A 27,466-nucleotide genomic window follows, 5' to 3' on the forward strand; every position below is an offset into this window, starting at 1 on the left:
TATAAGTGAGCACAGATTGAAGAGCCAGACAAAATTGTTCTGCTAAAGACAAAGCAAAGGGAATGAAACATATCTTTGAGAGTACTTCCATCTGACAGTTCAAGGAGGGTGTGGAGGGAGAATCCAAGGGATTTGGCTGCTGCCATTGACGTTGCAAAACAGCTAGAGGAAGTATACATAGCAACAGAAATACAGATTAAAAGGAGGTTTTGCACCTCAGAAGTAAAGTGCTATATGTGTAGACATGCGGTACACAATACGAAACAACGCCATCAACAGAAATGCTATGAGTACAAGATGATGGGGCATTACTGTCAGAGTGTAAAGGATAGTGGGCGACGTCCTGGTAAGAGCCAATGGGAGTTCCTCAACAGCCGTACAGCATTCCCAGTAAAGTGTAATGCTACAAAGGTGTATGCATAGGTTGAATGTTACCAGGTGGACACAGTAAATGAAACGGAACTTCAGTTTTTAGTGGAAACAGGGGCCCTTGTGTCAGTAGCTAATCTGCAACTCTTGGGTAGGAAGAGACTGTGCTCTCCATGATATAAATAAGATGGAGTGTAGGTCAACAGTATGGTATCATTGTGGTCAGCATTGCTCAAGTTCTGTACTGAAGCAAGAAATTTTTCGGAATACAGGGAAGCGTAACCGTAGCGCTAGGTTTCCTAAAAAATCATCACCCGAAAATGGATCTTCCACAGTGCAATATGGAGTTATGGTTGAATGCAGGAAGTAGATGAATATTACATGGGTCAAGTGAGTGTAGATAATTTGGGTGGAACTGCTGAAAGCATTATCGATTGCCAGATGAGGAAGATTTAGACAGGTCTACAGGAGACCTTTGCCACAAGCAAGTAATCATTGCAGTTACATTATGCAAAGAAATACTGCATTTAAATTGGAAAGGTAGGACAGCCACTGAAATTTTTTAACACACATGACACTGCATGTGTGTCTATAAGAATTCTTACAGAATACCATGACACTTGTATATGGTAATGGAGGAATTCATCACTCAACAGTTGGAGGATAGCGATATTGAGAAGAATGAGAGTCCAAGAGGAGCATCAGTTGTCATAACGCCAAAAGAGCAGATAGAAAAAAAAGGTTCTGTTGTGATTCCAAATATCTGAACGCAAGAACAGTGTTACTAAACGTAATGGAAACATTGGACAACCTTGGCCAATGTAAATATTTCTCCACAATAGATTTAAAGTGTGGGGCTCACCAGTTGTAAGAGGTTCCAGAAGACCATGCAAAGACCAAATTTTCCATTCCACGGGACACTAAAATTTTTTACAGATGCTATTGGGGCTTAATAATGCACCAGCCAGCATTCTGTGTTATTACACAGAATGATAAAGCATGTCAGTACATAGTATATTTAGATGATATTGTTATGTTTCTAAAGATCAAGAGGAACATGCACAATAATAAGTATTTAAAAGGCTGCACTTGGCACATTTAACTTTAAGTATTGAAAAGTGTCACTTTGTAACCACAGAAGTAAACTATCTGGGTCACATCGTCAGCCCAGATGATTTGAAAACTCACCCCACATTGGTACATGCTGTCTGAGGTTTCTTACCCCTGTGAATTGTAAAGCAATTTTAATCATTTTTAGATCTATGTAATTACTATACAAAATATGTGGAAGGATTTGCTGAAATTACTACAGTGTTAATTTATTTCTCAAGAAAGCATTGAAAAATTCCAATAGATGCCCATTTGCCAAACCACATTTAAAAAATTGAAAGAAACACTGAAAAATATCCCAGTATAAATATTTCCAAAATACTTATCCTGACGTGTCATGAAAGCAACCAGGTAATACGATACATTGTAATTCAAGATGTGAATGGAGTAGCATATGCATCAAGGCAGTTAAATAAAGGCAAATGTAATTACTCAACCATGGAGAAGGAGATAACCGAGTGTTGTACATGGTATTACCTACTTTTTTTGAGAAGATTAACTCATTGTGCATTAATATTAGGTGAATTAAAAAAAGCAGATAAACATTCGCTTGACTCCTTCCAGAGAGATAATCTCCACTCCTTCCAGGTTAACAACGTAGTTGTAAATCTGATATGGCTTGAATTCAAACAAATAGTATTGACAGCAGATGAGAGATTTATACCAAATAAATTAACAAATGACGGATCTGATGCCCCATGGTACACAAAACAGGTCAGAAAACTGTTACAGAAACAACGAAAAAAGAATGCCAAATTTAAACGAATGCAAAAGCCCAAGATTGGTGATCTTTTACAGGAGCTCTGAATTTAGCACGGACTTTAATGCAAGATGCTTGTAACAGTTCCCACAAAAAAAACCTTGTCTCGAAACCTAGCAGAAAATCCAAAGAGATACTGGTCGTGTGTAAAGTATGCTAGCGGCAAGACAGCATGATAGCAATGTAAACACTACCGCTGACAGTCCTGCTAAAGCAGAATTACTAAGTACAGCCTCCCGAAATTCCTTCACCAAAGAAGATTAATTAAATATTCCATAATTCGAATCAAGAGAGCTGCCAACATGAGTCACTTAGAAGTAGACATCCTCTGAGCTGTGCAGCAACTTAAATCACTTAGTAAAAGAATGTCTTCCACTCCAGACTTTACTCACACGAAGTGTTGAGTTCTATCGACAAGGGATTTCAACTTGCTTCTGTACTTCTAGATCTCCAGAAGGCTTTTGACACTGTACCTCATAAGCAGCTTGTAATCAAATTGGGTGCAGGTATAACATCTCAGTTATGCGACATTTTCATAATGTTACACGATATCTTGTCACAGGGAAAAAGCAAACCAACCCTTTGGTGAAAACCAGCGCATAAGAAAAGTCACATGATGCTATTGCATTGTCATGTTATTCTGGAATAAGACATGGTGGAACAAATTGACAATTTAGTAAGACCTATATCATACGGAACTGTACACAGGTATACGATGTTGGGAAAAAAAATGTTTGGTATTCCAACTCCCATGAATCATTCAAACTGGCAGCAGCAAATAACTCAAAAGTCAAATCCACATCAGAGGTTTGAGAATTCAAATAATGTAACGAAATGATGAACTGCTTATAGTATTACGTTATCTAATAATCATATGATACTATTAAGAAATCTAGTGATATACAGTGTCACATAACAAACCAATGCTTTGGTGAGAACAACACCATAAACAATGTACATAGACATACAATGTCAAAAATATTATGATAAGCAATAACCACTAAAAATAGCGAGCATAAAAACCAAACAACAACCAAAACAATTCCAATGTCAAGTTCACATCATATGTTCAGGATTAAACATATTGTAATCACTTGAGACACCAAAGCTTTAATCGCTTCTAGTGGTGTTATAGAGAAACTGTATTTATTCATATTAGTACATGTGTGATCCTACTGTCTATCTATAATGAATTTTATTATACTAATTTACCAGTAATCTGAACATGGAATATGCCCAGGAAACCTTATATTATACAGCAGCATCAGTAGGAAAAATTTAACAATGAATTTAACTTCAGAAAATACATACAATCTATTACTGTATCCAAATAAGCCGGCTGTGAAATTATACCTAATACATAAAAATACGCAAAGAAGTGGGATACCGAAGTACTAAGGAATGACGAGATACGTTTAAAGTTCTCTAACGCTATAGATACAGCAATAAGGAATAGCGCAGTAGGCAGTACAGTTGAAGAGGAATGGACATCTCTAAAAAGGGCCATCACAGAAGCTGGGAAGGAAAACATAGGCACAAAGAAGGTAGCTGCGAAGAAACCATGGGTAACAGAAGAAATACCTCAGTTGATTGATGAAAGGAGGAAGTACAAACATGTTCCGGGAAAATCAGGAATATAGAAATACAAGTCGCTGAAGAATGAAATAAATAGGAAGTGTAGGGAAGCTAAGACGAAATGGCTGCAGGAAAAATGTGAAGACATCGAAAAAGATATGACTGTCGGAAGGACAGACTCAGCATACAGGAAAGTCAAAACAACCTTTGGTGACATTAAAAGCAACGGTGCTAACATTAAGAGTGCAACGGGAATTCCACTGTTAAATGCATAGGAGAGAGCAAATAGGTGGAAAGAATACATTGAAAGCCTCTATGAGGGTGAAGATTTGTCTGATGTGATAGAAGAAGAAACAGGAGTCGATTTAGAAGAGATAGGGGATCCAGTATTAGAATCGGAATTTAAAAGAGCTTTGGAGGACTTAAGGACAAATAAGGCAGAAGGGATAGATAACATTCCATCAAAATTTCTAAAATCATTGGGGGAAGTGGCAACAAAACGACTATTCACGTTGGTGTGTAGAATATATGAGTCTGACGATATACCATCTGACTTTCGGAAAAGCATCATCCACACAATTCCAAAGACGGCAAGAGCTGACAAGTGCGAGAATTATCGCACAATCAGCTTAACAGCTCATGCATCGAAGCTGCTTACAAGAATAATATACAGAAGAATGGAAAAGAAAATTGAGAATGCGCTAGGTGACGATCAGTTTGGCTTTAGGAAAAGCAAAGGGACGAGAGAGGCAATTCTGACGTTACGGCTAATAATGGAAGCAAGGTTAAAGAAAAATCAAGACACTTTCATAGGATTTGTCGACCTGGAAAAAGCGTTCGACAATATAAAATGGTGCAAGCTGTTCGAGATTCTGAAATAAGTAGGGGTAAGCTATAGGGAGAGACGGGTCATATACAATATGTACAACAACCAAGAGGGAATAATAATAGTGGACGATCAAGAACGAAGTGCTCGTATTAAGAAGGGTGTAAGACAAGGCTGTAGCCTTTCGGCCCTACTCTTCAATCTGTTCATCGAGGAAGCAATGATGGAAATAAAAGAAAGGTTCAGGAGTGGAATTAAAATGCAAGGTGAAAGGATATCAATGATACAATTCGCTGATGACATTGCTATCCTGGGTGAAAGTGAAGAAGAATTAAATGATCTGCTGAACGGAATGAACAGTCTAATGAGTACACAGTATGGTTTGAGAGTAAATCGGAGGAAGACGAAGGTAATGAGAAGTAGTAGAAATGAGAACAGCGAGAAACTTAACATCAGGATTGCTGGTCACGAAGTCAATGAAGTTAAGGAATTCTGCTACCTAGGCAGTAAAATAACCAATGACGGACGGAGCAAGGAGGACATCAAAAGCAGACTCGCTATGGCAAAAAAGGCATTTCTGGACAAGAGAAGTCTACTAATATGAATTTCCGGCCTTACTTTGAGGAAGAAGTTTCTGAGGATGTACGTCTGGAGTACAGCATTGTATGGTAGTGAAACATGGACTGTGGGAAAACCGGAACAGAAGAGAATCGAAGCATTTGAGATGTGGTGCTATAGACGAATGTTGAAAATTAGGTGGACTGATATGGTAAGGAATGAGGAGGTTCTACGGAGAATCGGAGAGGAAAGGAATACGTGGAAAACACTGATAAGGAGAAGGGACAGGATGATAGGACATCTGCTAAGACATGAGGGAATGACTTCCATGGTACTAGAGGGAGCTGTAGAGGGCAAAAACTGTAGAAGAAAACAGACATTGGAATACGTCAAGCAAATAATTGAGGACGTAGGTTGCAAGTGCTACTCTGAGATGAAGAGGTTAGCACAGGAAAGGAATTCGTGGCGGGCCGCATCAAACCAGTCAGTAGACTGATGACAACAAAAAAAAAAATAAAAAAATGTAAGAGTTTAAAAAGAGGGGGGCGGGGCAGAACAGAAATATGCTATATGTATCCAAGGCCTATCTCATAGTATGCATATTGTTTTATTATGTGCGAACCCCTTACAGTATTAAGTCTCTAATGACAAATTCAGCAGGCCAGGGTGGCCGAGCGGTTCTAGGCGCTACAGTCTGGATCCGCGCGACCGCTACGGTCGCAGTTTCGAATCCTGCCTCGGGCATGGATGTGTGTGATGTCCTTAGTTTAGTTAGGTTTAAGTAGTTCTAAGTTCTAGGGGACTGATGGCCTCAGCAGTTAAGTCCCATAGAGCTCAGAGCCATTTGAACCATTTTGAAAAATACAATATACATGCTGAACACATTTTAACAACATGGAAAGGTGGAGGGGTATAAAAATAGGCGGGGGTGGGGGATGTTAGGGGGGTTAGACATATGAAAGCTAGTACCAATGGCATCATCGATAGTATGTTTATTGTTAATCATTTACAACGTGTGTGTGGAACCATTCTAGTATTAGGTCCCTAATAACTGAAAAAGATGTCCCGGCAGACACCAGCAATACAACATCCTCTTCGAATCCTAAACAAGAAGTATCAGCTGGACACAAACAGGGCGGTTCCGGATTGTTTAGGAATAAGCGACAATTCACCGTCAGTGAATACGAATGACTAAATTTTTAAGACTTTACGTTAATTTGACACAATCACAGTACGCTTCAAAATGTTAATCGTTGTCGGTCAACAACAGTGCCGTAAAATGAAGACAGCAAATCACAACAAGTTTGCGGTAACGAATCGTTACGCGCCGATCTAATCACACTTTTCTAATTCCGTTTTACCGTTCTGATGATGACCAGTGTAGGCCGATACTTGTTAATGGTTTCGCGTAAGATTGTTTCTGGAACCAGCGGTTAAACAGATGACAGCAGTTCACGACGTGAATGTCACGCCATGACATCCGTACCTCCGTGGCGCGTACTCACGACCATCTGCCGGACACACGCTGCGAGCCGGAGGGCTTAACGTTAAGCCCTACGGACTAGTCAGAGGTTGCCGCTATGTTATTTTAGACAGTGAGTGTGAGAGCAAGTATAGATAATGTTCGCTGAACGTATCCGGCCATAGGAAATAACCGTTAGCTAAGATGTGACAAACTGTGCAAGGTAAAATGGGCCTCTGTGTGGATTCCGCTAGGGGACTGGGTAGTCAACGGCGGAGACAGGCGGTGGCCTCATGAGAGCAAACCATTCTGGAGGATGAACTACACGGGCAACATATAGTAAGATGTTTCTCAAGCAAGGGTACTGCGGACCGTTCGGATTGTCATTACCTAATCCGATCATTATTGGCGCTCAACACACAGCGTGTATCAAATGATAAGCTCAATCCTTGATGAAATTAATGAGAACCATATTTGCAACAAAATACGTTGAAACCATCTTACCATGTTTCTCAACGTTTTGGAATTACGCACGTACCTCCAAAACGAAAACGAAGAATTTTTATTTACTCTGAGCGCCAATGTCAGTTAACTCATTTTTAATGTTATTCGTGTTTATTATTTCCATACATGAAACAAGAAATGATTAGGAGGCGGTGTGTTTTCACATCATACTGAACATCGCACGTTGCCAGCCATTGTGTCAGTTTCTTTAGTCGCCATTTGTGGACGGTTGTGTAGCTAAGTACACCATGCAACGTTACTGATATTATATTTGTGTTGTTTAGCCTTGTGTGGTCCTGGACGAGATGGCTGAAGCGATCAATTGCAAAGGTGAAGACCGTTTATGAACATCCCCAATATTTACCCCATAGAAATACCGGAACATGCACTTTCTTTACGGTTTCTCTAACGGTAATACGCTCGCATCTGAAAGAGTATACTGAGAGAGGTTTCGCTACAACACTATCCATGGAGACGGGTATTTCAAGTACTTCTCCAATGCATGCAAGATAAAGGAATGCTATAACCTGCGCATCATGTTGGCTGACAAGGACATGATCCAGATCGTGAAGATAAAATTCTTAATATTGTAGAAGCACGTCTGTCTATTAATTCAAGGTGGCTTTGGCGACGCGTTGGACTCCCTCACTCATCTGTCTGACGAGTACTTAATCAGCAAAGTCTCCATCCATACCATCTGATCCCTGTGCAAGAGTTAAAGCCACAACGTCGTTGATATCGTCTACAGGCGGAACCATTTTAACCAAAGTGGGCTGTAAGTTTTATTCATTTAATTCAGCATTCATATAAATTACACTAGTGGCCACTTTCTGCCTCGGGCCCTTATGCAATGTCTGCGTCATGATACCGAAGGCACAGTAAACAGGTAAAACACATTAGTGGATAACATTACGTTTGTGTATTGCAACTGTTGTTTAAATTACTTACGTGATATTGGTGATGTATGTGTCATATTTAAAAATCTTTATTCCGCGTTATGTGGGGACGAGCACGTTCCCACATATACACATGTAGAATGTTCAGATATGGTTTTGCACATAGCACTCAGCTTACAAGAACAGCTTTTACAACAAGTCCAAAACCTTTACTAACACGCAGCTTTCTAACGCTTGCTAGTAAGCTACCTTTTCGTAAGGTTCTTTTCCTACATGAAATGAAACACCTGCAGCCGTCGTCTGTTATTTTATTACATTCCATTATTTATTACATTTCACCCAATACGCCATCTTCAGACCTTAACTGATGCTGAGGGGGAGGGTGAGAGGCTGTGTTGAGTCACCAAAACTGGTTGGAATATAATGAAATAACATCAAAACGACGGCTGCAATGGTTCCACTTCTCCTTTTTTGCCTTACGTAAGTGATGAGCGAGGGCTCTTAGACCATCAATTACAAAGACAAACGAAAGGCAGTGGCACTTATTAATGTAATCATTAAAGATATTAGAAGAATATAATGTGATGAATAACAAGACGAATGCATTATGTGAGAATAGTATTCAAATGGAAAAAAACATGTTTTGAGTTTCATACGTAACTCCAAAAAGTTGACGAATACAAAAAAATGTATTAACATTTCTGTTGCAAATAAGGTCCTCTATCATCTCATCAAGGATTAACTTTACCTTCTGATACACCCTATACATGCATAATTACTATGTAAATACACACAAACACCAGTAACCCCCTCGAACCTACGAGCACCATGCAAACATCGAATAACACAACCTCTAGATCTGACAATGACCTCAGTTCGGCGAGGAAAAGACAAAACTGTGTTAGCGTCATCCATGTTCCGAGGATGTTAATGAACAGATATCATTTCATTTTTTCCTAGCAATAAATATTCGTTCCTTATCACCACAAGTCCTTCACATAACATACGATACAAAACGTTTGTGGGAACTATACGAAGTGGTTCAGTAACAATTAGTGTAGCTTTGACAGAGGGTAGGAGACGGAAAAATTACAAAGCAGATAAAGACTAGAATAACCAAAACTGATTTTGTCGTTCTTTAGTAAAACAAACGGACAAAAATCTACTCAAGCGTAGGAGACGTTACGCTAACGCCTTGTAATTCTGTTTTCAGCCTTGATAATCCACGAGTTTCTTCAGGTATGACATACACAGTTACTCGCAGATGATTTGATCACGGGGGTTTCTAAACTGCGAGGATGTTGATTGCTACATTTCACCCACTGTTCCAAATAATTCGAGACAATGATTGAAGATATTTTGTATATGATTAAGATCGGATGATTTAGCGGGCCATCGCTGGGCTAGAGGGCGCCTGAGTGTTCTCCAGATCAGTAACGATCACGAGCAGCCGTGCGAATACAACTGTTGTCATCTTGCTTAGGAGAGGGAAGTGTCTAAAGAACACTTAGTGTGAAGATATAGAAGAACGGATAACACTTAGTCACTGAAAATGTTTAAATAAACACCTTTGTTCGTTTTCACAGTAACCTGAATAATTAGGCCCAGGTCGTGCTATGAACTACATCCCCAAAACATCAGAAAATTAAATCCATCCTGATCTTGACCCTCTACTCGCTGGAGGAAAAACGGCTTAGTGGGGCTATCGAAGTCAGACGACATTTGAAAAGACACAAACTCTCGACCCAACGGACCACACTACACATCTTGTCAGTTTCTCCCCAGTTTCTGTGATCTTTGGTCAACTGCGGCCGTGCAGATTTATGCCCCGCTGCGGGGCACGTCAATCTCATGCATTTCCTTTCGCTGTGTTCGCCGTGAAAAATCATGAGATGGAGCTTTATTGCCACTCAACGCCAATTCCTCGATTCCTGTAATATTTTTTTTTTCTTATATAACCACTGTTCTCACGTCGTGTTTCATGGCTGCGAGCCGTACACCATTTTTTGTTGATAAGCTGGACGTCCGCTCTGACACACCATAAAAACTGGCGAATCTCACTGACATAGCCGACTTCGTATATATGTGGTATCTATTCTTTCAGACATGTCGGAAAAAGCAAACACCACTTTGATCTCGCAGCCACTATTAACCGAGACACAATGGAACCATTTATATGACTGCGTGGTCTGCTCTTTCAGACGTGCCCGAAAGAACAGACACCAAGCGGAATCCGCAGCTCTGATGCATATTGTGAACATTGAAAGGAGCGTAAGGGAGAGAGGAAGGAATAGGAAAGAGAAAGTACTAGTGGAGTTGGCTGCATCCGGACTTTAAGCGGAATCAGCGGCGATGAGTTAAAAGCCGGCCGTTTTGGCCGAGCGGTTCTAGGCGCTTCAGTCCGGAACCGCGCTGCTGCTACGGTCGCAGGTTGGAATCCTGCATCTGGCATGGATGTGTGTGATGTACTTAAGTTAGTTAGGTTTACGTAGTTCTAAGTCTAGGGGACTGATGACCTCAGATGTTTAGTCCCATGGTGCTCAGAGCCATTTGAACCATTTGATGAGTGAAAACGTGTGTCAGATCAGGATGCGATGCCGGTATCTCCTGCTTACTAGGCAGTTGCGTTAACCACTGCGTCATCCGAACACAGTGTTTTATATCAAAAGCGTGATCCACCTCGGTACGCCTCTCGCTGACCCACATTCCGGCCTAGCGCCACCTACCCACAGTCCTCGTCCCTGTCTTCCGTGCTTGTTACTTTGCAATTCCCGCAGGAGGTGGAACTGAACTATGCCTCCAGACTAAGACTAAAGGTAGTGGATTCACTGCTCATCGAGGAGAATCAGTTATGTGAATGCGTAGCGTCTGTTCATTCGGACATGTCCAGACAGGTGGCGCTTGGTAGGAATGTGGGTCGGTCGAGAGGCGTGGTGTCATAGTCCGCGTTTTAAAAGAAACACCGTAGCCAGATGGTGCAGTGATTAATCCAAATGCCTAGTATACAAGAGGTCTCGCGTGTGAATTCCGGCCCAGCACACATTTTCACTCGTGTCGGCTGAATCTGCATAAAGCCCTTATGCAGTACCTTTCCTTTCCGTTCTTCCCCTTCAGTTTACATAAGCTGCCAATGGGCACCGATTTGTATCAATGGATAAAGTTGAAAATTGTGACCGGATCGGATTTCAAACGAGGGCCTACTGTTTACTAGGCGGAGGCAATGACCACTGTGCGTGGACTACCTTGCACGTCTCCTATCTGACTCAAATTCTCAGCTTATCCACACACTACTGATGAAGGGCCCCATGCCTATATCCTCATTACTCGTGGCACTTCGCTGATTCTCGTAAAAGTTCGAGCTGGGTTATCTACACCAAATTAAGACGAGGACGAGAAATGGTCCCTTCAGTACAGATGCACAAAGAAGTCGATTTCTTACGGCAACTGGGGAAATGCTGCGAGTAATGAGGATAAAGGGCTGGGGCACTACATCAGTAGTGTGTGGATATGTTGAGAATAAGTCTGATGGATGCCCGCTGGAGCAGTCCGTGCAGCTGCGCCGACCACTCTGTCCAGATTGTATGGTGGTCAGCCCATCTGCCTAGTAAGCAGCACACAAAGCTTCAAATCAAAGTTCGCATCAAGTTTCAACTTTCCCCACGATACACCCGCTAACCCCGCTGGGCAAAACAGGTGATTAGGATTGTGGGAAGGGCCAAATAACGTTGGGGTTCGCCTTAAAACTGTAATTTATTGTAATTTAATAACACATTTACAACCAAAGCGGCACATAACCGAACTTTTACAACTATGGGATCCAAACTCGAAGTGTTCCACGGCTGAAGACCTCCAAACAAGAAATTTTAAAAAGCAACAAGATAAATTTACAGTTAAAATTGCAAGGCCGCAATGTTTAAGCTTGAAAGGTAATTTTAAGAATAAGATTCCAAGGCTGAAGGTCAACAATTAATTTTCCAAATTTTTTAAAAAATATAACCATAAACCTTAAGTTTTAAGTAGCTGAAACCGGACTAAAGAAAAGACAACACAACGGCAATAACCTTCCAGCAAATATCCTCTTGCCGGAATTCATACTTACTTACAAAAACACAGTAAAACAAAGAATTTTTTATCATTGCCTATGATAGATTATAAACAGACAGTTAAACACAGATGAGCAAGACAGTAAATACAACGCCACTCAGAAGCCTCCAGGGGGTCGGTCTGCCCTCGTTCACTTAGGAGAGACAGGTGATGAACCCAACCAAGGGACAGCCACGGACCGACCGACAAACGACTTGCTTGCTACCAATCGGTATATGAGAATTCAAACACAAAATGTTACGGGCGTGATTATCCACAATCAAATATGTATATGTATTAAGCTGTCAAAACTACACGCCGTGTTGGACAGCGACAACAGATGAGGAAAGGACATTGGCTGCAGTTACGTTAGTGGCCAGGGCAGGTAACCGGCACACTAACGGCCACAAGGCAGAATCTTCCGCTGTTGCACTTGAATTGTAGTCAATCGGTATAGTTATTCCACCACATGGCGCCTAAATTTCAGCAATACAAATACTCGGCGCTGCTCACAGGAAAACCTGTCCGCACCAACCGACCAACTCCTCTCAGAATGCCGACAACATCTAAAATAGCCGTCAGTGGAAATACGGCCAACTACACACACAACCTCACAAACACCTGCACGAAGGCCTGAAGGATACCCAAACACGCACGAAGACAAATCGGGAGACGATGCACACACACAGCCGACTCATGAACGATCGGCGAGCCAAAATGCGTCGTCCGGTAGGATGACCGACCGACGGGCCACCAAGACCGCGGCCCGGTTCAAGTGATGCGTGGCGGCAATGGTCGGGCGAGCCATGTCGACGCAGACCTGGCTGCTGCTTCAACCCGACTACATTGGTGCCGCATTGCAACTCCCCGACTGGCAGGTCCGGACTGCGCTCCAGACGCGTTCCAACCGACTGGCAGCCCGAACTGCGTTCCGACAGACAACGACCGGGAAGTAATAGCAGTCGAGTAAAGATACTACGAGAGGCGGTATATCGATACGCGCAGCTAGCGCCGGTCACAGTCAGGCAAAGCAGCAACTCAGTGACAGTAGTAATTTAAATTAACGCAGTGAGGTGGAAGTATGTTAAAAACAGGGTGTAAAATACATGATGGCGGGAACACGAGTCACGCACGGTTCCCCCCTTCGTATAAATCAATGCTGACTGGCAATTCTCTTGTGTCTTGATAACCGACATGCAAAAGGGCAGATTGTTATGCCCCGGCGCCAGCAACGCGTATCTCGAAAATGTTGAAATCGGTCGGGTGATCACGAGTTACTGTCGTCAGAAATGAGTGAAGGACCGTGAAATCTCGAGCAGCTGACAAGGTGTTAGACATCCACCCCTAATCATAGAGTGTTGATGATGGAAACTTGCCCGCTCTATAAAGCAGCATAAGCTTGGATCTATGGCAGATTTTAACGCAGAGTGCATTACTAGAGCAGGCACTGGAGTTTCGGTTCGTATTTTTCAGCGCACATTGTTGGACGTGGGGCTCTGCAGCTGACGACTTGTATGTGCTCCCATGTCGATCCGACAAGTGCGTCTTTAATTACGATTGAAATCGGCACGAGATCGTCGAGATTAGACCGTGGATCAATGGTAACGTGTCAACTAATCGGGTGAATCACGTTTCCTCTTACAACAGATCGATAGCCGCACTCGGACACGCCGTTATCTATATAAACGTCTGCTCGAAACATATACCGCGTCACAAACGCCGCCCAGCGGAAATACAGCGATAGTAACCGAATGCACCATGACAGCCTTGGATTGTGCGATTTTTGCGGACCACCTGCATCCCTTCATGTTTGATGTCTTCCCTGGCTGCAGTAACATCTTTCAGCGGGCTACCTGTCTCTGTCACAAAAACGCCGTCGTAATACAGTAGTCTGAGCAGGATGGCAATGAACTCTTCACGTGTTGACCACCAAATTCACACTATATGAACCTGATGGAACACATTTGGGTCGCTCCACCCTCCACAAACAACTGGCCCGTAGTTTATGGGAATTGCAAGACAACTGATGCCACAAGCATCGGGAAACCTGCAAATGACTCGTCGAAACTATGCCACGCTAAATCGCAACTGAATTGCGTTCCAGAAGTGGACCAGCACTCTACTAACTAGGTGGCGATAACGTTTTGGCCCATCGGTGTAAGTTCAACAACGAGTTTTCGAAAACCAAGGAAAAGTCGCAACATGTCAGTTCCTGTCTCTACCACGTTTCTTGAACAGGGAGGCGTGCCACCACATCCATGATCCCGTTGAACAACTGTTAACCCCGTACGGAGGCCTTGTTGGAGATTGTAGGCTATTTTAGCGTCTGCTTATGAGAGCATTCCTCTGATTCGCCTCAGCAAAGAACATACATGCAGATAAAACATGAAAACGCAAAAAAATTCAAAAAAGGCACACACTTCAATATTGAGTTTGTAAAGATAAGTAGTCAATTCTACAATAACCGTAAATTAAGTCAATATTACACTGTAAAGAAGTTAATTAGAGTATATTTCATTTTCTCTATTGAAGCTTTCTCTCGTCTCAAAGTATTTCTTGATCAAAAACAACTAAGAACATGTTTCCCGACCAGACCCAGATTTTCATACGAGTTTAAGACGTCTGAGTAAGTATTAAGTGAAGAAGTAAGATTGTCTTCGTTACACATATATTTATCAGTGCCGCATCTACTTGGAGATTTAAAGGCTTTGAGTACTATCTTCTATTTATTTTCAAAACGAGCTAAGACCAAATCGCGCATACCCAGTCTTAGGCCTAATTTTTCAGTATACAAGTTCCGAGTCTTAACGTTATTTCATGTGCACTACGTTACTGTGTTAATGCCTATACACATATATTAGCGTTCTACAAAACTTTAGTGATTCTTGCGATCTGTAATTAATAAAACATTACTGTTACGGCCTAGATAAATTTTGTAAGAATGTTGTAAACTACCATGAGCGAGAAGTATTTCAGCTGCCGCAGGAAAGTTAGTTCTGGGATTCTGTGCAGCTGTTGTGACACATTCTTACATGGGGGGGGGGGGGGGGGATGTAGCAGCATAGGAATTGGAGAATTAAATGGGCCTCTTCCATGGTATTGCAGAGTATATTGAAGGGATAGGAAAACGGTTGAACATGAAGATTAGAGCCCTCAAGGCTAACTTGATAGTCTAAGGAAGGAAGTGATAAGGCTGAGGAGGGAGAAGGGTGAAGTAGGGTGTGAAATGGAACGAAGGAACAGTGGTCACAGAAAGAGATCAGTTGCTAACAGTTTCATCATTGTCACAAACAATAAATTTGCTTTGCTACCTCATTTAACCAAGGAAGAGGCTCAGGAGATGTAAGTGTATTTAATACTCAACAAACTTTCACCTGGAAACCAACTGTTAAAACATAGAAAGTGGAGGAAAGCTATGTTGTTAGGAAGTAGCCTTGGATGAGATGTGGACCAGATATTGCAGGAAAAACTTAGATGACAGGCACCACACACATGTAGGCTTTATTCCTGTTTTCATGCTGTATGATCGACCCCAATTGAACTGCTCTGTCAGGAGGGACAATATGGAGCTGGATCACCTGCTAAGGACGGCTACTTTGTCAAGCATAGATTTGGTTCCTGTTGCTGGTATTGCTAGGTGGCACTTCACAAGGCATGGCCTGCAACTTAGTAGGAAAGGGAAGGGTAAATTGGCAGGGATGATAGCAAAATCTTTAAGGGTTACACTGAATCTCATGGGAGTACCTCTTTTTTGAGGTAAAATCAGTGTCCAATGATTAAATATCAAATGAAATAAGCTCAATGAGAAGCTCAGACAGGTAGGTACTAGAGATGTTAAAATATCACAAGATTTTCATAAAAATACAGTGAAAAATAAGGTTAGTATACTACAAGCTTCTCATAAAAGCACAGTGAAAAATAATGTTAGTAGATTGCACCTGAATATCAGGGGATTGAAAAACAAAGAAGATGAGCTTCTTGTTTCTTTTGAAGATTTAGAAATGAGGGTGGAATAGATGTACTATACCTGTCTGAACATCATACAGTCACAGATGAGGAAAAGGTAAATGTAGGTGGATATAAGCTTTCAGCACATGTAAGTAAATACACTATGAAGAGAGGTGGAGCTGCCATATATGTTAAAATTTATCACTGTGAAAAATTTAGAAATTAAAAAATTTTGTGTAGAGCAACAGATAGAAGCATGTGCATGTGAGCTTAAACTAAATACTGATACCTTTATAATTGTAGCTGTGTACAGATCCCCATTGGGAATATTTCAGCTATTTCTGAAACACTTGAATTCTTTGATGTGCTGTCTGTCAGACAGAGGAAAGCAAGTTATTGTTTGTGGGAATTTCAATTTAAATTCTCTGAAAGAGTCTGACAGAAGCCTTGACCTTGAAGTGTTACTTGGTTCTTTCAGTTTGACATCAGTTATTGATTTCCCCACTCGGGTAATGGAAGAAAGTGCACAGTTATAAATAATGTTTTTATAGAACAAGACAAATTTAAACAAATAAAAACTTTTTATGTTAAGAAAGATCTGTCTGATAGTGCCGCACAACTAGTTACAGTATATGACATAGCTCCACACAGTAATGCAAAACAATCATCCAAAATAGTGCATTCATTTAACAATTTAAAAATTGCAAATTTGAGGGAAAGCCTGCAACAGTTAGACTGGGACGACGTGTATAGGGTATCTGAAGCTAATTTAAATTTGACCTTTTTGAAGATACCTTTGTGAGTATATTTGAAAACAGTTTCCCTAAGGAAGCAGTGAAACATAACTGTAAGAAACCATTTAAAAAGTCATGGCTTACTAAAGCGATAAAAATATAGTGTAAACAGAAAAGTTATATGTATCTTACACGTAGAAGAAGTAATGATTCAGAAACAGTTAAACATTATAAAAATTACTGCACTGGTAAGTAAAGTTAATAAAAAGTCCGGAAGCATCTGCATTATGATTGAGATAAATAACTCTGATAATAAAATTAAAACAATTTGAACTATTGTTAAAACAGGAACTCGGCAACTGAGAGCACAGGAAGCCTGTGTTTCTACTGAACTCAATGAAAACTTTGTTAGCAAAAATTCAGAAGTAGAAAATATTTTTAATAATAATTTTTAAGAGTTGTACAGAAAATAGGATCCAGCTATTTATTAGAAAATGCAAGACTGTACATGGAAGATGCAAACATATGCAGTTTGATAAAATTGAAATTCAACCAACCTTTCTGCTGAAGTTAGGAAAATAATAAATTCACTCAAAAGTAATAGCTCACTTGGAGCTGATGGCAGTTCCAACAGAATACCAAAAGCTTGTTCCCAACAGATAAGTAGGAGTCGCAGCCACAAATGTAGTAGCTGACTGAAATACGGCATTTTTCTGGATAGACTGAAATATGCTATTGTTAAAACATTGCATAACAAGGGAGATAGGTCCAATGCTAACATTTGCCACCTAATCTTACTTCGGACAGCTTTATCGAAAATTCTTGAAAAAGTAATGGATTCAAGAATAGCTTCACATATCTGTAAAACGAAGTACTGACAATATGTCAGTTTGGTTTTCAGAAAGGCTTTTCACCATAAAATGCTCATAAAATGCTATATATGCTTTCGGTGATCAAATATTAAATGCTCTGAATAACTGAACATCACCCTCTGGAACATACGGAGAGGTGTCTGTTGAGAGGCCGACAAACGTGTGGTTCCTGAAAAGGGGCAGCAGCCTTTTCAGTAGTACCAAGGACAATAGTCTGCATAACTGAGTGATCTGGCCTTGTAACGTCAGTCAAATCGGCCTTGCTGTGTTGGTATTGCGGACAGCTGAAAGCAAGGGGAAACCACAGCCGTAAATTTTTTGCAACGGCATGCAGCTTAACTGTATGGTTAAATGATGATGGCGTCCTCTTGGGTAAAATAATCTGGAGGTAAAATAGTCCTCCAGTCGGATCTCCGGGAGGGGACTACTCAGGAGGGTGTTGTTATAAGGAGACAGAAAATTGTAGTACTACGGATCGGAGCGTGGAATGTCAAATCCCTTAAATTACAAAATTAAAAAAGGGAAATGGATAGGTTAAAGTTGTATATAGTGGGAATTAGTGAAGTTCGGTGGCAAGAGGAACAAGATTTCTGGTCAAGTAAATACAGGGTTATAAATACAAAATCAAATATGGATAACGTAGGAGTAGGTTTAATAATGAATAAAAAATATGAACACGAATAAGCTACTACAAACAGCATAATGAATGCATTATTGTAACCAAGACAGACACGAAGCCCACGCCTACCACAGTAGTACAAGTTTGCCAACTACTTCCACAGATGGTGGAAAATTTGAAGAGATGTATGATGCAATAAAAGAAATTATTCAGATACCTAAGGGAGACGAAAATTTAATAGTCATGGGGGACTAGAATTCGATAGAAGGAAAAGGAAGAGAAGGAAAAGTTGTAGGTGAATATGGACTGGGGGTAAGGAATGAAAGAGGAAGCCGTGTGGTAGAATTCTGCACAGAACACAGCTTAATCGTAGCTAAAAGTTGGATTAGGAATCATGAAAGAAAATTGTATACGTGGAAGAGCCCTGGGGACACTGGAATGTTTGAGTTAGATAAATTATATAATGATAAGACAGAGATTTAGGAATCAGGTTTAAGCTGTAAGGCATTTCCAGCGGCAGATGTGAACTCTGACAACAACTAGCTATGAACGGTAGATTAAAACTGAAGAAACTGCAAAAAAGTAGGAATTTAAGAAGATGAGACCTGGACAAACTGAAAGGAAAAGAGGTTGTAGAGAGTTTCAGAGAAATCAATAAGGAACGATTGACAAGAACAGGGGGAAAAATACAATAGAAGAAGAATGGGTAGCTTTGAGAGATGAAATAGTGAAGGCAGCAGAGGGTCAAGTAGATAAAAAGACGAGGGCTAGGAGAAATGCTTGGGTAACAGAAGAGATATTCAGTTTAACTGATGAAAGGAGAAAATATAAAAATGCAGTAAATAAGGCAGGCAAAAAGAAATACAAACGTCTCAAACATGGGACCGACAGGAAGCGCAAAATTGCTAAGCAGGGATGGCTAGAAGACAAAAGTAAGGATCCAGAATGAGATTTTCACTCTGCAGCGGAGTGTGCGCTGATATGAAACTTCCTGGCAGATTAAAACTGTGTGCCCGACCGAGACTCGAACTCGGGACCGAGTTCGAGTCTCGGTCGGGCACACAGTTTTAATCTGCCAGGAAGTTTCAAAAGTAAGGATGTAAAAGCATATATAACTAGGCGTAACAAAAATACTGCTCGCATGAAAATTATAGATCTTTGGAGAAAAGAGAACCACCTGTATGAACATCAAGAGCTCAGATGGGATAACCAGTCCTAACCAAAGAACGAAAAGTAGAAAGGTGGAAGGAGTATATAAAGGGTGTATACAAGGGCGATGTACTTGAGGGTAATATTATGGAAATTGAAGAGAACATAGATGAAGAGAAAATGGCCCTGGGAGTAGACTACATTCCATTAGAACTACTGATAGCCATGAGTTGGCCAGATATGACAAAACTCTTCCATTTGGTGAGCAAGATGTATGAGACAGGAGAAATACCCCCTGATTTCAAGAAGAATGTGATAATTTCAATGCCAAAGAAAGCAGGTGTTGACAGGTGTGAAAATCACTGAACTATCAGTTTAACAAGTTACAATTGCATTATATAACACGAATTATTTACAGACGTATGGAATAACTGGTAGAAGCCGACCTCGGCGAAGTTCAGAACACGAGAGGCAGTACTGACCCTACGGCTTATCTTTGAAGATAGGCAAAGGAAAGGCAAACATTCGTTTCTTTCATTTGTAGACTTAGAGACAGCCTTTGACAATGTTGACTGGAATACTCTCACATTCCGAAGGTAGAAGGGCTAAAATAAGGGGAGCCAAAGGCTATTTACAATTTGTACAGTAACAGTCATAAGAGTCGAGGGACATGAAAGGGAAGTAGTGATTGAGAAGGAAGTGAGACAGGATTGTAGCCTATCTCTGACGTTATTCAATGTGTATATTGAGCAACCAGTAACGGAAGCAAAAGAAAAATCTAGAGTAGGAAGTAAAATCCATGGAGAATAAATAAAAACTTGAGGTTTGCCGACGACATGGTAATTCTGTCAGAGACAGCAAAGGACCCGGAAGAGCAGTTGAAGGGAATGGACAGTCTCTTGAAAGGAGGATATAAGATGAACAACAACAAAAGCAAAACGAGGATAATGGAATGTAGCCAAATTAAATCAGGTGATGCTGAGGCAATTAGATTAGGAAATGAAACACTTAAAGTAATAGACGAGTTTGGCTATCTGGGAAACAAAACAACTGATGGTGATCAAAGTACATCTACATCTACATGGATACTCTACGACTCAAGTTAGTCCTGTATCTTTCCGTGCGAGCTCTGATTTCCCTTATTTTATCACGGTGGATGTTTCTCCCTATGTAGGTCGACATCAACAAAATATTTTCGCATTCGAAGAAGAAAGCTAGTGACTGAAATCTCATGAGGAGGTTCCTCCGCAACAAAAACGCTATATCGTTTATCATTTCAGTGACGCTCTCTCCCCTATTTCGTGACAATACAAAAAGTGCTGCCCTTCTTTGAACTTTTTCGATGTACTCCGCCAATCCTATCTGGTAGGGATCCCACACCGCGCAGCAGTATTCTAAAAGAGGAGCGACGAGGCGTAATGTATGCAGTCCTTTTAGAAGATGTTTCCACGTGTCCTGCCAATAAAACGCAGTCTTTGGTTAGCCTTTCCCACAAAATTTTCTATGTGTTCCTTCCAATTTAAGTTTAGTAATTTAAGAATTGTAATTCCTAGGTACTTAGTAGAATTTAGGGCATTTAGACTTAATGTTTTATCATGTAACCGAAGTTTAAGGGATTCCTTTAATCATTCATGTAGGTGACGTCACACTTTACGTTATTTAGGGTCGTTTTCCAATTTTTGCACCACGCGAGTATCTTTTCTAAATCGTTTTGTAATTTGTTTTGATCTTCTGATGACTTTACTGGTCAATAAACGACAGCTTCATCTGCAAACAACATAAGAAAGCTGCTCAGTCTCCCAAATCATTTATATACATAAGGAACAGGAAAGCCTATAACACTACCTAGGGGAACACCAGAAATCACTTCAGTTTTACTCAATGATTTCCATCAGTTACTATGAACTATGAACTCTCTGACAGGAAATCACGAATCCAGTGACATAAATGAGACGATATTCCGCAAGCACGCAATGTCACTACAAACCGCTTGTGTGGTACAGTGTCACAAGCCTCCCATAAATCCATAAATATGGAATCCATTTGAAATACCTTGTCAATAGCCCTCAACACTTCGTGCGAGTAAAGCGCTAGTTATGTTTCACTAGAACGATGGTTTCTAAATCCGTCTTGACAGTGTGTCAATAGACCATTCTCTTCGAGGTAATTCATGTGCAGTGTGAGTAATTGAATGGGAAGACGTTTGTATTCAGCTGCTTAAGCTATAGGGTCATTGCAAATGGCGATAAACATATCAGTAAAGTAACCTGCTATGCCTTTTTTCATTCGCTGCTTTCATTTGATATCACATTTCGCGATAATTCGTCATTAAGAAAAAATGTTCATTGTACAAAAGCGTGTAATCAGAGTAATAATTAGAGGACACCCAAGATTATATAGCAGACATTTATTTTAGGAACTCGGGATATTCACAGTACTTTCGCAATACATATATTCACGTATGAAATTTGTTATTAGTATCTCATCCCAGTTCATAAGTAATAATAAAATGCATAGCTACACTACCAGAAGAAAGGATGGTCTTCACTGTTCTGGGTTAAATCAGAATTTGGCACAGAAAGGTGTAAATTATGCTGCCACAAAATCTTTGGTCATTTGACAAATAGCATTATAAGTCTGACAGATAGCCCATAAGCATTTAAAAATTAATTAAAAGAATTTCTGAATGATAACTCGTTCTTCTCAATAGAGGAATTTTTGAAATTAAGTAGTAAATGTAAAAAATAAATAAATAAATACGTTGTAAATTATATCGTGTAAAAAAACTTATGTTAATCTGACACTTTCCACATCACTACGAAATGTCGTATTCATGATCTATGTAATTTAATGTAATGCAGTCCTCCCCTTCTATTAGAACGAGATTGAGTTGTAATGACTACATCTCGTGGACGAAACAGGTGTCATACGCAGGATAAGTAGAACTCATCAGGTACCTGCGAGTAAAACGTGACAACGTTAGAAAAAAGTGAAAGCTCGTAGACAAATGAGGAATCGTAAAGATTCGCAACCTTTTGTATTGTTGAGGTCTTTATTCTCAGCTCTGGTTTGATGCAGGTTTTCACATTAGTCTATCACGTGTTAGTTCTTTAACTTATCAACCTACAGCCATCAGATTCTGCTTCTTGTAGTCAATGTTTGATCTTTCTCTACAATCATTAACCCGCCGCACTTCCTTGTTGAGACTAGGTATCATAAATCCAAACTCTAAGCAATACTGAGCACTACACACAATGGGGCCCTCTCTGCATTTCTTGTTAACTTTGTTGTTTCATTACCAATCCTTTTTGTTTCTGATTAGCAGATTAAACACTCCTGCACTGATGCTGTATCAGAATCTGTAAAACTACAATATCGTCAGTGGCCAGTAGTGTCGAAATTGAAATTTTGAATTTATTGAAATGTAATCGAGTTTGTTGCCCGTGTTCTCCATACGTGTGGACTGCATGTAATAGCTCACCATTTCCACTGAGAGTTGCTGATATACGTTCAAAGCTACACAATGCCGACATAACCTATCGCAGAGAAAAGTATTTGCGATCTGACTAAATGCGCAAGTCGAAGCTAACAACGCGAAGAAAATCAGTTTCCGAGTGCATGGCACGAAATGGTTTAGCATTATCTTGGTATGATCGTCTTCTATTCTTAGCAAGCATGTAGTTCTTTTAAATTAAAAAAAGTAAGCTGCTAGCATGGGAACCATCGTATGTTCGTAAGTGAAACAATGAGTGCGTCATCAAGCGGGTGTAAATGACGAACGCTGCACTCAAGCTATCTTGAAGTAGTTCTTCTACGAATTTCTGGTCAGTTATTACCTGAGTTTGTTGGACAGAGCGACGTCGGTCTATATATCTGTAGTCCCCAGTCCACCTTACGGTGTGTGACGGAGGGTACTATTTGTACCAGCGTCATTTCTCGCTTTCACTGTTCCAATCGCAAATGACTCGCGAGGGGACCGATTGCTGGTTAATCCATTATGGGCTCAAATCTCTCTGGTCTTACGTTCATAGTCTATTCACAAGGTATAGGTAGGAGAAAACAATATTTTGGCTGACTCTTCGATGAACGTACTCCCTCGGAACGTTAACGTTAAACCACGCCGTGACGCACAGCGCCAATCGCGCAATGTCCAGCAGTGGATTGGTTGAGCATCCCCGAGACGCTTACTTAACGAACATGCAACGAAACATACTGCCTTCTTTGGATTCACACTGTTTCCTCTATCAAATGTATTTATGTTTATTGATGATCACGCTGTTTCATGATATTTATGTTTCTGGAAAAATCTACTACACTTTCTTCAAGCTTGTAAGGTGTCAGGCAAATCCAACACCTTCCATGAAAACCCTGACATGATAAGCAAATCCAGTAGTATGTCACATAGCTCCGAATAAATCGTGAAATTAAATTAACCAAAGTAATACGAGTAACGAGTGAGCAAATGGAATACCACAGACTAACACAAGAATGCCTAAATGCATGTCATACCTTCCCACCGTGAGACAGACGCAGTTCCGAGGGGAGAAACGAGAACAGAAGCCGAGAGCAGAACCGTGTTAAGCGAGAAGGCCCTACCATAAGGGACGGACACCCACGTAGCCAGCTAACCGCTACGACCACACCACCCGCAAGTTTTTAGCGTGAGACTTTTTCGCGTCTCTGTTACGTTAGGACCACCCCCCATCCCATGTTAAAAGCTAGAGCCCTCCGGAAGAACAGTATAGATCTTACGATAACACAAAAAGGGCCACACCACCCGCAAGTTTTTAGCGTGAGACTTTTTGGCGTCTCTGTTACATCAGGAGCACCCCCCAGCCCATGTTAAGAGATAGAGCCATCCAGAAGAACAGTGAAAATCTTAAGATAACGGTAAAAGGACCACACCAGCTGCAAGTTTTAGCGTGAGACTTTTTCGCGTCTCTGTTACGTTGCAAACTTTAAAAACATTGCCCCACCACGAAAAGTATAACGTTTCTCATTGGATAAACAGAATTTTTGTAGGCGGAGCTTAAGGTTAACATTGGGACCCTGATTGGTCAGATGAAAACACAGCCAGATAGTTTTTTTTAAACCAACTTCGGTAAATTGTAGTAAGGAGAAGTTAGGGGAGAGTTGCTTCCGAGAGGGCGAGCTGGACGGAGCTCCGCCGGCCGTCGCCCCCTGACGAACACCGACAAGGTAATGAACGCACGCGATGCCGCACTTTTGAGCGCATAAGGCTTCACTCAGAACTGCAGAAGTCTCATCTGTTACATCCCCTTTACGTAATACTACTGTCGATGGTCAATTAAAGCTCATGGTGTTCACATTTGCCACTTGAAGTAAAAATCTGAAACGCAATGATTTTTCTGTTAAACAGTTATTGAGAAGCCACATCACCCACTGTAATTTACGACAAGTTAGATAAGTAATTAAAGATAATTGTGGGTCGCTGTAGACCATTTTGATAGTTTTCTCTTTTGTGAAACTTAATTTAAACCTAGATTATAGACGTTATATGGCATAGGTCATCCTTCGATCCATTGTAGAACTTGGAAACCCATTCAGAGAATATTCGTTCACATTTTTGTTGAACGCCGTCGGTTTTTACCGTCCTGTATTAAAACATTTCCTTTTATCAATAGTACAATTTATAAACAATGTTTTGTGAGTAGCATAAAAATTTCCAATGGTAAACTTAACTGATTTTTCGACGTTATTTTACCAGCTAACTAAAAATAGGAAAGCCTTGAACCACTTCCACTAAATTTAGTTAGTATTAAGATTTCTTTACAGGGTGCGCAGTGGAGCTGACGCTGAAATCATTAAGTATTTGGTTACCTCGTCGCTAGTCTCACTGTACTCTTCTGAATTCTACATGTCATGTGTGGTCTGACGTCTCCTTACCAGCAACAGGTCCCAGTTTCAAACTAGTCAATTCCATAAAAAAAACACTCAGAGCGTCGTTGCGCGAAAGTGGTAGGGAGACACGTTATAGAACAAACAGACACCACGCAGAATGATTAGAAGCTCAGAGATTCCTAACAACTTGTGAACATTGCTCCCAGCAGATCACACTATTCTCTGACACTTGTCGGAGAGTTATGGAGATTAAGTTGTACACTTTCTCTCGTATTAGACATACTACTGTGTTCACCTTGGGGTTAGGCCGCTCTACATCTGCATCTGCATGGATACTCTGTAAATCACATTTAAGTGCCTGGCACAGGGTTCATCGAACCACTTTCACAATACTCTATTATTCCAATCCCGAACAGCGAGCTGAAAGAACGAACACCTATATATTTCCGTACGAGCTCTGATTTCCCATTTTTATCATGGTGATCGTTTCTTCCTATGTAGGTCGGTGTCAAAAATATTTTCGCATTCGGAGGAGAAAGTTGATGATGGGAGTTTCGTGAGAAGATTCCGCCGCAACGGAAAACGCCTTTGTTTTAATTGTGTCCACCCCAAATCCCGTATCATTTCAGTGACATTCTCTCCCCTATTTCGAGATAATACAAAACGTGCTGCCCTTCTTTGAACTTTTTCGATGTACTCCGTCAGTCCTATCAGTTAAGGATCCCTCACCGCGCAGCAGTATTCTAAATGAGCAGGGACAAGCGTAGTGTAGGCTGTCTCCTTAGTAGATGTGTTACTTTTCTAAGTGTCCTGCCAATAATACGTAGCCTTTTTTTAGCCTTTCCCACAACATTTTCTATGTGCTCCTTCCAATTTAGGTTGTTTGTAATTGTAATTCCGAGGTATTGAGTAGACGACGTGTTTCAAGGCAACGGACAAATGGTTAATTTCTTCAAATCCTCATGTAACCTTCTATTTCCCTTTATATATTTGCGGAATCTCGTTCAAAGTCACTAGAATTATTTACCATTATAATTTGTTTTTTCCGGTGTAATTCGTATAGAGGTTTTTTTCTATATTGCTCCATTCTTTTCTTTGCTTTTTCCATGTCCGAGACAACTTACGATGAGTTCTTGTATATGTGTTGACCTGACAACACGAAGTCTTTCGCATACTGAGTTCTCTGCGGTGATGCTTATCCCATGTTCCTTCCAAATTTTTTCTTCTGCCGCTTAGCTTTGTTGATACAGTCTTTCAATCGTGGATCATGCCCAATTTGAAGAATTTGTGTTGCATAGATGTTTCTGGGGACGGTTTTCGTGGCTTTCTGTTACATTTACATTCCCATAGAACTGGATTCGTCTCCGTAAAAAAAGTACTTCAACTTCCAGTCCAGCCACCCAGACTTTGATTTTCCCATGTTTCCTAAAATCGCTGAAGGAAAACACTGAGATGGTTCCTTTGACAAGGATAGGGCCAGTTCCCTTCCGCATCGGTCCCAATTCCGAGCTTGTGCTCTCTCTTAGATTAGACTAGATTATATTGCCCCTATGAACCATGGACCTTGCCGTTGGTGGGGAGGCTTGCGTCCCTCAACGATACAGATGGCCGTACCGTAGGTGCAACCACAACGGAGGGGTATCTGTTGAGAAGCCAGACAAACGTGTGGTTCCTGAGGAGGGGCAGCAGCCTTTTCAGTAGTTGCAGGGGCAACAGTCTGGATGATTGACTGATCTGGCCTTGTAACACTAACCAAAACGGCCTTGCTGTGCTGGTACTGCAAACAGCTGAAAGCAAGGGTAAACTACAGCTGTAATTTTTCCCGACGGCATGCTGCTTTACTGTATGGTTAAATGATGATGGCGTCCTCTTGGGCAAAATATTCCGGAGGTAAAATAGTCCCCCATTCGGATCTCCGAGAGGGGTCTACTCAAGAGGACGACGTTATCAGGAGAAAGAAAACTGGCGTTCTACGGACTGGAGCGTGGAATGTCAGATCCCTTAATCGGGCAGGTAGGTTGGCAAATTTAAAAAGGGAAATAGATAGGTTAAAGTTAGATATAGTGGGAATTAGTGAAGTTCGGTGGCAGGAGGAATAAGACTTCTGGTCAGGTGACTACAGGGTTATAAACACAAAAT

Source organism: Schistocerca americana, chromosome 2, assembly GCF_021461395.2.
Source record: "Schistocerca americana isolate TAMUIC-IGC-003095 chromosome 2, iqSchAmer2.1, whole genome shotgun sequence".
NCBI classification, from domain to species: Eukaryota; Metazoa; Arthropoda; class Insecta; order Orthoptera; family Acrididae; genus Schistocerca; species Schistocerca americana.